We start from the raw sequence: 13,693 nt of genomic DNA on the forward strand, positions 1-13,693 counted from the left end.
TGAGTTAGCAATCGAGAAAAACTGTAACTCTGACACTGCAGGAGGCTCTGCTTTGTCTTTTAGTCTGAACACAGTGCATGCCATTTTTTCACCTCAATTGGACACGATTATTTATTCATGACTCTACTTCGCTCTTTATCTTGTGTAGCAGTACAGAGGGTAGACCTATTTTTAACTCACACAGGTGAACATTCTCAGATGCCGATATGCTTTGGTGTATTTTTAATGAGATTTATCACTAAATAAATAATTTCCCCTCCATGACACATGATTGGCTGATCTTTGGATTCAAGCTTAAATCACAACATTACCCACAGAGATATTCAAAAAGCGTTTTCCTTACAGCTTTTAGCAGAAATGGTGTGTGTGAGTGTTGGTTTTCTAAAAACAATCTCCACACCACATCAAGACTTAAAAATAACTATCCTTTGATTGTCATTCCTTCTTGAGGCATCTCAGCAGTGCAGGGTATTAAATATTAAGCAGCAGGAAAGATAGAGCTGTGGCGCTGCTCTGTTCCTAGAAAATGTCTCACCAGTTCAGGTGTGTCACATACAAAATAAATCAATAGTAGCCAAGGAGTGGCGGTGGGGGGGCTAAAGATGCACACATCCTCTCTATTTGAGACACTGGAAGGCAAAAGCTTTGACAGTTGTGTTGTCAGAGGCAGTTTAACATAATGAGCATCCCTTCAAGAATGTGTATGAAGGACATTTTCTCAACGAGATCAGGGTAGAGTTGGAAAAACACTGCTCTAGTTTGATAACATATCTCTTGTTCATGGTAGCTTGGGATGAAACATGTGACGGTCAGCTAGCCTGACTCCAGTAACCTTTACCCCCTCAGGGAGGTTAGTGTGGGAGGTCAAATGTGGTCCATCTGCACGGCCAGCAGAGTCAGTATGTGTTGGACACATCGGTACATACAATGAGGCAGTCTCTTCTGAGGCCTGCACCCCCCATCTGTGGAATGGATCAACACACCCATTGATCGTGACTGCAATTCGTGGATGTCACACACACACAGCTAATGAACTTAAACTAAAAACCCACCGCACCCTTTTTCCTCATATGACTAGGCACATAAAGTGTGTATACGCAAATGCACACGACACTTCCCTATTCACACACGCAAGGTAAGCTTACATAAAACCAAGGCACGCTAAGGGCAGTGGGTTAGTTTGGATTTGAATAGCAATGATGCGGTCAGAAGGCCTCGCCCACAATGGACGGAAAAAGAAAGACTTGAACTAAAAATAAAACAGACTTCAGAAATAGAGAACTCATGTGTCTTATTGATTTAAAATCGTAACAATAACACAATCTTCATACTGATATTAAAAATGTTTTACCTGCAGCAAGCACTGAATCAATTAAAAGCATACATTAAGTGTACAGAAACGTAAACACACTTTCAGCTGCCCTGGTATGAAACCTTGCCTGCCTTGTTGTTTCCTGTTCCTCCTTTTGATTTGCAAAACTCCTTTTTCTTTCGCTCTCTCCATAAAAATGCTTGAGGAATGTGGATCATCACATTTTGGTCAGTTACAGAAAAAGAAAGAAAAACATGTCAAAGGAGCTCCTCTAATTATATTTTAATTTTGCTCTTTTCTTCTTAAAAGCATGTGAAGAAGATACATTACTTCTTTCATTTATACTTCAACAGGAATACACATTTTGAGTCATTCAGAAGGACAGAGTTGTTTTTCTGCAGAGCAACAAGCTACTGTACACCCAGTCCTATTACCCTGGGAGCGTGGTATGATAATGTACAGATGGGATATAAAGGCCCACTGTTCTGCACAGATGAATAGTCATGATTCATAGTGAAGGAGGAAGAGTCTTACTCTGGATGGACATGTTCAAGGTCTGATCAGTTTCACTGTTTCACTGAAAGACTCTCTTAATTCTAGAATTGATACAGCCTGTGTTTCTGTGTATTTATTAAGAATGAACTGAGAACTGAAACGAGGTCCCTTTTAAATCCTCCATTTGACAATACATTGAAGGTTTTCAATGTCTGACAACAAAAAATCATCCATTCAGTTAGTACAGCTTTCACTCAGATTTACAGACCTATGCCAATGGTTTTACTGTTATTTATAATTAAAAATACTGTATGTACAATGCTTGTGTTTACCTGCCATGTCTGAATTCCTTTTTTTTTTGGTCCAACTTTTGTGGTAAAGTGCCAATTGCTTTAATATTTGTTGGCTTAAGAAGAAAATAAATCACCTTTCAAACAGTGTGATGTTTCCCCTTATTAGATTACATGTTACTTGTTAGACGCTTTTATCCAAAGCGACTTACATACTCAATACTGTGGGCAATCCCCACTTGGGGTGAAGTGTCTTGTCCAGGGAAACAACGACATGCTGACTGCAGTGGGGTTTGAACCTGTGACCCTCTGATCCGAACACCAACGTACAGTACAACCCACTAACAACGCCTCCGCCTCATTTTTTTGTTTATATTTCAATGTTGAATGTCTGTGGGATGGTGCTGTTCCCAATTACTTGTATTCCAGCTTGCTGTCGCCACATTTATTCAAAACAATGTGGAAAGAATCACTGTAAGTTACACGCTTCCAGTCACCTGTTGCAAGTGGAGTTCCCATTGTGTTGGGTCTGCTAGAATCAATAGGCCTTTTTTTGTGGGAGCTTGTGTCTTCAAAATGATTATTGCGCACCAAAACAGAAATTCCTCTATTTTTAATCCAACATGTGAGCATGTTTGTTTTATAGCATCCATCACAGTTTTCCAATGGCAGGTCTGAAACTGAGACAGTCTCGATGTGTTGTTTTTAGCATTAATCTTAGTTTCCACAGATCATAATAAAGACGTCTGTCACATTTTCTGTGTTAAAACTGTATAATTTCCAGTTACAGAAGTAACCCTTCATTGCAGTTGTTTTCCGCCACAAAGCTATTTGCCTAAATGCACCAAGGTGGCTGACACCTTTTGTACTAAGAAACTAAATTACCTGTCACTTAATATCAAACTCATCAGGCACACATTTTTAATTCAACCAGTGAACTGTGTAGCAGTTCTCAAGAGGCGCATTCACACCGCAGTACTTTTCCCACAAAGGTTCATCAGAACTTAGTTCATGAGAACTCTTTAGTTCTCATGAACTAAGTACAGATCGCGTTCACATCGGAATAAGTCCCTGGGGGAGGATACGTCCACACAGCAGCTTCAGAAGAATCTTCCACCGCTTCTCTGCCCATTGACTTTGAATGGGGATGACGTCACTTTGCCTCGCTTTTCGCCGAACTGCATTGTGGGGGAGCGAAGCGAAGATTTCCAGGATGTCCAGGATTCCAAAGTTGAGCAATGTTCAACTTTTGAAGCTGAGCTGGAAGCGCCAGCCAATCAAACACGTTTATGCAAATCTGACAGTAGAAGCGCTAGCCAATCAAACCGCGTGTAAGCAGGGAGAACCAGACCGCAGTTCATTTCCTCATATTTCAAACGAGAAATTACGGTAGCAAATCACCTGGTTCTTTACGACCAGAACTATTAACGGGATACAAACCGGAGGAACCAGGCATGGAGGGAGGTGGCAGAGACAGTGGGTGAAACTGGTAGGTTTTCGCCTGTTTGGGGAGTTTATATATATATATATTGCTCTCAAAAAATCCCCGTTTTTTTTTGCTTTGTATGTCGGGGGCGGGAGATTCATGTGATTGGTTGTTGGTCGCAAAAAATCCCCAAGCTGTCAGACACGCCCAGCTCCAAGATTTTCAAGATTTTTGCTGCTGTGTGGATGTACCGGTGTAGGTGTCACTACCCGATCTTTCCCCCTGCCCGATCGGTACTGCGCATGTGCGGGATGGTCCGCCATATTGGACAAGTCCGGACGACTGTAGAGGCTTCTCAATACTCAAATTTCCCCTCCTCGACTCCCCTCCTCGAGACTTAGACCCGCCCACAGGAGATGCGAGCGGAGGACCGAGGAGGGGAACCGAGGAGAGAGGAGGGGAAGCAGCAGACGTTTAAAGAAATGAGAACTCCTCTCCTCTGAGCGGTCATATTAAAGCGACGTCCGTTCATTATTACGTGGCAACAGCTGCATCAGCTGTCGAGTGTTTTGTCATATTTTATAATCTCTGTTAGATCAGCTGAACATTTTTCCCCCACATATTTACTTTGAATTCATTGAGAGTGCGGTATAATGAGACACTAACAGGCTACAGATGCGGACACACACACACAAATATATTTATATAAATATATACAATTTAAAGTATGAGAGCACTCTCATAATAACGTAACACAATCAGAGACTGGATATATCCCCCCCCCTCTCTCTCTGGTCGCTGAAATGGGGAATTGAAATTACGGGCCAAAAGTTGTATTTGCAAGTATTAAAAGTAAGGACATCAAACCAACTGAGACCCGTCTGTCCGCGGCATCTGCGCACTGTACAACACACACCTACACACTGTACAACACACACACCTACACACTGTACAACACGCACCTACACACTGTACGACACACACCTACATACTGTACCACACACACCTACAGTTGCTAAAGCATAATCAGGCTACAGCCGTTGTGTATTTTATTATGTGAAGCACTAAATGGTTTTAGAAAAATATGGACTCTTTGTAGATATCTACTAAACTAAAGCAAATAAAGAGAGTAGGTCTGTTCTACTGAGTGATATATATTGTACACACTGCTCTGCTTTCTGCACGGGCCTCACAGCTGTTCTTACTGTAAACATCGCGTTGCGATGAGAGCAGGTTCTCAAATAATATCCAGGGGATGCATGCAGAGCTGTCATTGGCTGAGATAAGTCCGGCCGTGCGTCACGCCTCCACCGTTCCCGGAAATGCATCCGCGGAGGAGCCGTGGAGGAACCATCAGTGTATCCTCGGTTATAGCTCCTCCAGAGAGCCTCCTCGATGCTCGATCCTCGGTCCTCGGTGTGCATTTAGAGAAATGAGACGTCCTTCAAAATGGCGCGCTGAAATTCATTTCCGGGTCACTACCGGAGGACCGAGGAGTCGAGGAGGGGAAATTTGAGTATTGAGAAGCCTCTTGTCACTACCCGATCCGTCCCCCTGCCCGATCGGTACTGCGCATGTGCGAGATGGTCCGCCATATTGGACAACTCCGGACGGCAACCCAAGATGGACCCTTGACACAGTGGCTTTTAGCAAAGCTAAAAAAGAAAAACCGAGAGAGATGAGTTATTGTTATTACAACGTGACTTCACTATTATTTAACAACTCTTTTTATGGGGTTCTTTTATTTAGGGTTAAGTACATTGTCAGAATAAGTGAGAAATGAATTTAACTTCTGTTAGACAGCCATATGCCATACATTTCTGCATACATTCACAGTAAATATGTATTCAGTATGATAGCTGTCTAACAGAAGTTAAGTGGTTCCTAAGCTAAAGGAGGTTATAAAGGAAGTTTGAAACCTCCTTTCCTATCATTCTCATCATTCTAGAGAATTCGAACGGCACTTATCATGGCTGCCACTGAGGGACTTCCGGGTCATTTCACTCCTTTAGGAAGGTTCCTAAGCTAAATGGACTATTCGACTTCAGCCCGGTGTCAGTACCAGGGCCCTTTCTCATTTCTCTAACTCCCCTCCTCGACTCCCCTCCTCGACTCCTATCCTCGATACTTAGTCCCGCCCACAGGAGATGCGAGCGGAGGAGCCGAGGAGGGGAACCGAGGAGAGAGGAGGGGAAGCAGCAGGCTGTTAGAGAAATGAGAACTCCTCTCCTCTGAGCGGTCATTTTAAAGAGACGTCCATTAATGATGACAGGAGGCACAGCAGCCCTCTGTCTGATGGACAGATGTGTTCATGACGACTTATATATTTACTTTGATTCATTCACAGTGCGGTATAATGAGACAATAATGGCTACAGATGCGGACACGCACACACACACATGTATATATTTATATAAATATATACAATTTCAGAATCAAACAGAGCACTCTCATAATAACGTAACACTTTATTAACACCCCTCTGGTCGCTACAATGAGGGAAATAAATTACGGACTTTATTTACAAGTATTAAAAGTAAGCAGAGGACACCAAACCAACTGACAGCTGTCTGTCCGCTGCATCTATGCACACCTACACCACACACACACACACACACACACGCACACGCACACACACACACACACACACACACACACACACACACACACACACACACACACACACACACACACACACACACACACACACACACACACACACACACACATATACAGCTCCTAAAACAGGCTACAGCCGTGGTGTATTTGATTGTGAAGCACTAAATGGTTTTAGAAAAATATCGACTCTTTGTTTGTAGATATCTACTAAACTAAAGCAAAAAGAGTAGGCCTGTTCTACTGAGTGATATATATTATACACACTGCTCTGCTTTCTGCACGGACCTCACAGCTGTTCTCACTGTAAACATCGCGTCGCGATGAAAGCAGTTAATAAAATAATATCCAGGGGATGCATGCAGAGCTGTCATTGGCTGAGATAAGTCCGGCCGTGTGTCACGATTCTTTGAAACATCTCTGTTGCCGGAAATGCATCCACGAAGCAGCCGTGGAGGACCGTGGAGGACCCATCAGTGTATCCTCGGTTATAGCTCCTCCAGAGAGCCTCCTCGACGCTCGATCCTCGGTCCTCGAAGTGCATTTAGAGAAATGAGATGTCCTTCAACATGGCGCGCTGAAATTCATTTCCGGGTCACTACCGGAGGACCGAGGAGTCGAGGAGTCGAGGAGTCGAGGAGGGGGATTTGATGAAATGAGAAAGGGCCCGGGCTGCAGTCGGATAGTTTAAAAATCAGCTCCTAAGTTCTAACCCTATCGTCTATTCCTTGACCTCTGAGTGAAACGTCACGGGGTTAAGGGATAGTGGATAGGAGAATTCAAAAGGACTTAGGAGAAGAGACTGCGGTACTTTAGAGAATCCGAATGCACTTTCACTATCCGACGTGTTTATGATGCGCCAGCGGACGTCATTGTGTGCGTCTGCTGCTGTGGGGTAACCATGGAAACCACAGTTTTATATACAGCGGACTACAACATGGATGTTTAATAAGAACGACGGACTACTGTAAACTCATCTAGGGACTCTGCACCGTGCTCTGATGCTGCTGCTTTGCTTTATGAACGAGGACAACAGAGAAACAGATTCTTCAGGACCAAAGCTGGAATTGAAATAAAAAAGGAAAGTGAAACTTCTGCTCGTCACCCTCTCCCTCCGGTCCACGTTAATACCAATGATCCCAATACGTATGATTGTATGAACTAAAGATCTTAAAATCAATACAGATGTATTTATTATAAACGTTAGTCCTTAACATCTATCACTGTGTATACCACCATTCAAACATCTTTTAAAAGTTGAACAAACTCCACACAGCTCAGTAAACTCTGTGAAATGTTGACTTTATTTGATCATTTCAGTCAAAACTAACGTTCATATTTCTTTCTTTGAGTATAATACTGATGAACGTTCAAAACAAAGCACTTGTAACTTACCACCTATGTTTTAAAATGCTTAATAAGCACCGTAACTTTCATGATATCATTTCTCGGTCATAATCGGTTGTTTCCGTGAACGGCCGACTGTTGAGTGACGGCAAATGCTGCGGAAGTGCCGAGATCAGCCTCTTAATTTACCCAGGGCCTAGTGCTTGGCTTTGGGCATGAAAATTCAGGAAACTCCCCTGAGTATTTTATTAAATATCTGAACTTTGGAGAGGAGTTGGGGGACACACGACACATCAAATCACATCTACAGATCAAGACGAAGCGAATGGAAGTACTCCTAGCGTGTGAAAATGTTTGTGAAAAACGTGTGCAAAGTCTCTAAAAACGGAGCAGTGGCTGTGATGCTAGCTTTGCGGCTAGCGGTTAGTTGTTGTTGTTTGAAGTTGTTGCTATGGAAACAACATGACGGAGAAAAAATGTATATCTTCTACATATAATAACGAACAAAGTAAAGAATGAAGTGTAGGCTATGCCTGTTTGAAGTTGTTGCTATGGAAACAACATGACGGAGAAAAGTATAATCTTCAACATAAAATAACGGACAAAGTAAATAATGAAGTGTCGGCTATGTTTAAATGTTCGGAATTTGACCATCATGGCCCTCTTGAGTTGCCGTAAAATATGACTGATGACGGATGCGACGGAAATACACCCGAACACATCTGGTACCCCGAACACATCTGGTACCTACACCGGTGTAGGGAACTTTCAAGATGGCTGAGTGAGAAGCAGCAACGTTGCAGGCTCGTAAAAAAAGTTTAGATTTGAGTCCTTGACTGCAAAACTGACAGGCAATAGCTTATTCATGATACACTTTAAGTTATTATAGAAGCTTAAATAATCACAATTTACTTTAACTCTTCAGTTACCAACACTTTTGACATAAAGTGCCTGCTAGCATGACCGACCACGATTACAACTTAAAAGTTGTGTGACGACTCGGATATTGAGGACATGGAAGCGGACAACTCTAAAGGCCCTGACACACCAAGCAGTCACCAGAGGACTAGCCGACGCTGAAGTCGGCTGTTGCCTGGCCGTGTTCTCCTGCGTTTTGGCCATGTGTCGCACGGGAACACACCGCACCGACTTCAGTGCATGAGTGGCAATAACTCTCCTTACCAGCAGGCGGCGGTAGTGTGTATTCGTCATTCAAAAGAGGCAACAACCGGAAGACAGAGAAGAAGAAGAGTATCTTTTCTCCGTAATATCATACAGAGCTGGCCTCTCCTGGATCAAGGTGATGAGCAGGTCTTCGTTTGCATCATTCCAGATCGCCATGATGAGATGAAAATGAATAGCAGTCTGTGTGTGCCTTCTTAAATCGTTTGTTTACGTCCCTCACTTCCGCTTCGCTTCTCATGCACTGATTTGCTAGCTGAACAGCCAATCAGAGTGATTATTTGGTCCGACTGCCAGACCCGATGCATGGCCGATTCAACATGTTGAATCGGCCATGCATCGGGTCTGGCAGTCCAAATAAGGCGTGTCACGGTCGACGGTGCGGGACACACCAACCTGACTACGGCGCCGCGAATGCCCGACAGCCTCTGACGGCCTCTGACGGCCTCTGACGGCCTCTGACGGCCTCTGACGGCCTCTGACTCCCAAAATCGGGTTGGTGTGTCAGGGCCTTAAGGGACACAAAATAAATTGGGACCACACACCAACTAAAGGACCGAATCCAAAGAAATCAAAGGTTCATGGCGAAACACAAATGGCAGAGGATAGCAGCAGCACCATTCTCCAGGCAATACAAGTCTTATCCGGAAAAATGGATGAACAGACAGAGCTGTTAAAAAAGTTTGAAAAACGCATTGAAGCAAACACTGAAGCAGCTAAAGAAAATAAGAAAGACATTTCTGCTCTTCAGAAAAAGTTTGATGATCTTCTGAAAGATAACACTTTACTACGTAAGTCTGGCAAGGAGCAAGCCCGCTACAAACGGAGGTGGAATCTGAGGATGAATGGTCTGCCTGAAAAAGAAGGAGAAAACACAAGAGAAGCTGTGATCGGGATACTCACAAGAGTTGTTCCGCTGTCTGTGGAAAAGCTGCGTGACTCAGTAGACACTGTCCATCGGCTGGGTATGAAGGGTAATGCAGCTACTTCCAACAACACACCGAGGTCAATCATCATTCAGTTCGGGATGAGGACTGTTCGTGACGAGATCTGGAAAAAGTCCAAAGATGCGAGAGTCTGCAGCGAGATGCACATTCGTTTCAAAGAGGATTTCTCCAAGGAGGACCGGGAGGCTCGCTCCAAGCTTTGGCCACTGGTTCAAGAAGCCAGGAAAAAGGGGAAGAGAGCTTTTCTGAAGGAAGGCTTCGCGCTGATTGACAACAAAAGAGTGGACCCGGAATAACGTGAAAAACACCGCAGTAATTAACTGGAGGGACAGGGAGCAGGTTTTCGGTCCTCAGTAGGTATGCTGAAGTTTTCAGTTTGAGTGTTTATTTTTATGTTTTTAGGATTGGACATGTCTCAGGTTATATTCAAAATGTTGTGAGCTATTGCACTAAATATGTTTGTTAAGGGCTATGTTACTCACTCCTGCGCATCGATATAGCATTCCTTTGCGCATTTTCTTAAGGTTTCTATCTTTGCTCTTTCAATGTTATCGTTCATATCCTTAAATGCTAGGGGGCTAAAAAACAATGTGAAACGTAAGGCAATTTTTCTTTTTTGTAAGGAACAAAAGGCAAATTGTGTTTTTCTGCAAGAAACTCATTCTGCAGAGGCAGATACAAAGTTCTGGAAAGTACAATGGGGAGACAACATTTCTTTCAGCCATGGAACATCACATTCGGCTGGAGTGATGATTTTATTTAACAGGTTACCTGGAAATATAATTGACCACAGGAGTGATACAAACGGTCATTGGCTAATGGTTGTGACTGATGTTAATGGGACTAATTACATACTGGTGTGTGTTTATGGATATAACAGAAAGATTAAAAACAATAATTTTCTTTCAATCTTGTGCCAAAAATTAGAGGAATGGAAATGACTTTATATGACTGATAAGATTATAATCGGAGGGGATTTTAATGTAGTTCCTGATGAGTGGTTAGATCGTCTTCCTTTAAGGGGACATTGTCATCATTTTAATGATTCTATTATTCACTTGGCCTCTAAACTTAATTTAACTGATGTTTGGAGAATAAATAATCCCTCAAAGTCACAATATACCTGGTTTAACTCTTCTAACAATGGTCAGTGTTCTAGGCTCGATTATTGGTTAATCTCTACTAGTTTAACTAATAATGTCTCAAAGTGTGACATTTCAGCATCACCTCTGACTGATCACTGTGTCATCTCTTTGTCCTTTTTACAATGCAACTTCAGTCCCAATCTTAAACCTATATGGAAATTCAATAATAGTCTTTTGGAGAATGCAGATTTTTGTAAAAAGATCAAACAACTGATAAAAGAAACTCTGGCTTTGGATATGTCATCTCTCAGTAAATGGGAATGGTTTAAATTTAGTGTGAGACAGATTGCGATAAATTCCAGTAAATACTCCTCTAGATTAAAGAAACAAAAACAACAAGAGATGACAAGTGAAATTAATAATTTATGCCTTAAAGCTGAGTTATCATTGGATGAGCAAATTAAACTGAACAATTTACAAACTCAATTAGACAATATGTATTTGGAAAAAGCTAAGGGCGCTTTTATTCGTTCGAGAGCCCGATGGATTGAGCAAGGAGAGAAAAACACTTCTTATTTCTTCAATCTTGAAAAGCAAAGACAAGTGATAAAAGAAAATCACAAAACTGAGTGTTAATGATGTCACTATTGAAAATCAAGACCAGATAAACGAAGAAATTAGACTTTTTTATAGCAATTTATATAACTCAAAGTTTTCTAAACAAAACTGTGATAACTTTTTTAGTAAAATTACAGAATTCAAAAAGACAATAGATGATCCTTTTAAACAGTATATGGACGATCGACTAAAAATTGAAGAATTAGATAGTGCATTACTGCAAATGTCTGGTGGCAAATCATCAGGGCTGGACGGTATAACCATAGAGTTCTACAAATATTTTTGGTCAGATGTGCGAAAAATGCTTTATAAGGCTTTCACAGATTGCATTTCAGCAGGAAACCTTTCGCCAACCATGAAACATGGCCTTATTACCTTAATTCCAAAACCAAATAAAAATAATCTTTTGTTGGATAATTGGAGACCTATTACCCTACTATGTAATGATTACAAACTGTTAGCACATGTTTATGCTAACAGGTTAAACTCAGGTCTGAATCAACTAGTAGATTAATGTCAATCAGCCTTTATTAAGGGCAGAAGTATTCATAACCATACCAGACTGATACTGGATATGCTCGATTACCATGAGTTTATTGATACTGAAGGTCTCGTATTATTTCTGGATTTTTATAAGGCTTTTGATACTATTGAACATTCCTTTTTAATGGAAACTCTAACATTTCTGGGTTTTGGTGAACATTTCTGCAACATAATTAGGATGCTCTATTCGGACATAGATAGTTCTGTATCTTTGAACCCTGGAATGAGCCCTCGGTTTAAGGTTTTACGTGGTATTCGACAGGGTTGCCCTATTTCCCCAAAATTATTTATTCTGACCACCCAAGTTTTAACAACGCTTATTATAAAGAATCACAAAATATTAGGCATTACCCTCTTTGACAAAGAATTTAAAATTAGTCAATTCGCGGATGACACATCCATTTTCCTAAAGAATAAATCCATGGTAAAGGAAACTCTTAACACAATTTCAATTTTTTCAAAAGCATCAGGGTTATCTCTTAATCTTTCAAAATGTGAATTACTCCCTATCCATTCATGTGATGATTCCGTTATTGACTCTATTAGAGTGGTACCTGAAGTGAAATATTTAGGAATAACATTATCTAAAAATTATATCAGGAGAGAAGATCTTAATATTTGTAACCGTATCACAGATATGAAGAAATCTCTCAGTCGTTGGTTAACTAGAGATCTTACTATTTTTGGCAGAGTTCTTCTTACTAAAGCAGAAGGTATATCTAGACTGATTTATCCATGCCACTCATGTTTTGTCTCTTCGGCCAATATTAAAAAAAACAACTCAATTATTTTCCAATTCTTGTGGAGAAATAAAACTCACTACATTAAAAGGTCACAGCTTGTTAAAGAATATGATAAAGGCGGAATTAAAGCTTTAGACTTTGAATCAATGATTGGAACAATTAAAATAAAATGGTTGAAAGCTTTTTTGTCCCAGCCAGAATCCATGTGGTTCCATATTCCAAAGGCCATATTTAAACGTCTAGGAGGGTTTGATTTTCTTTTAAAATGTGATTTTGAGGTTAATAAGATTCCGACCAAATTGTCAAATTTTCATAAGCAGATACTTCATTATTGGAAAATGATATTTACCCACAATTTTTCTCCTCATGGATCTACTTTATGGAACAATAGAGTGATTATTATAAACAGAAAATCCTTGTTTAGGAGTGATTGGTATGAGAGGGGTATTTTGTTTGTTAGTGATTTACTAGATTGCAATGGTAAACTGCTAGATGTTTTGGCTTTTTCAACGAAATACAATATAACGTGTATTGCTAAAGATTATAACAAAATCTGTAAAGCAATTCCTCTACCACTTATTGAAATGATTCATAATACTTTACTGTACTCAAATGTTGTATCAGTTTTACCTAATTTGCAATGTATTGGCGATACTCTTAAGAATAACAAATCTATTAATGCTTCTTTGAAATCCCACTTTTTTCACAATTTGAACAGAGGCTTATTTCCACAAGGGACCGATTTAGACACTTTATCTGTAATGGAAAAAGCTCTCACTTATTTTATAAAATGGCCTATTTCTCCTAAAGCAAAAGAAACTCATTTTAAAATTGTTCATAAAATCTACCCGGTTTCTACTTTTTTAAATTCAAGATTTAAATTTGAAGTGGAACCATGTTCCTTTTGTAATCTATCTGATGAATCGTTGGAACATTTATTTTTCTCATGCCCTTTTTCCAAATTGTTTTGGTCGAATGTGAGAGATTGGTTGTTACTTAAATTAACAAACATTCCGGCCTTCAAAATATATCACATTTTATATTATATGGATAATTTGGATTCTCCCATATCTGATTTGGTAAATATAA

Source organism: Pseudochaenichthys georgianus, chromosome 4 (assembly GCF_902827115.2).
Source record: "Pseudochaenichthys georgianus chromosome 4, fPseGeo1.2, whole genome shotgun sequence".
Lineage (NCBI taxonomy): Eukaryota > Metazoa > Chordata > Actinopteri > Perciformes > Channichthyidae > Pseudochaenichthys > Pseudochaenichthys georgianus.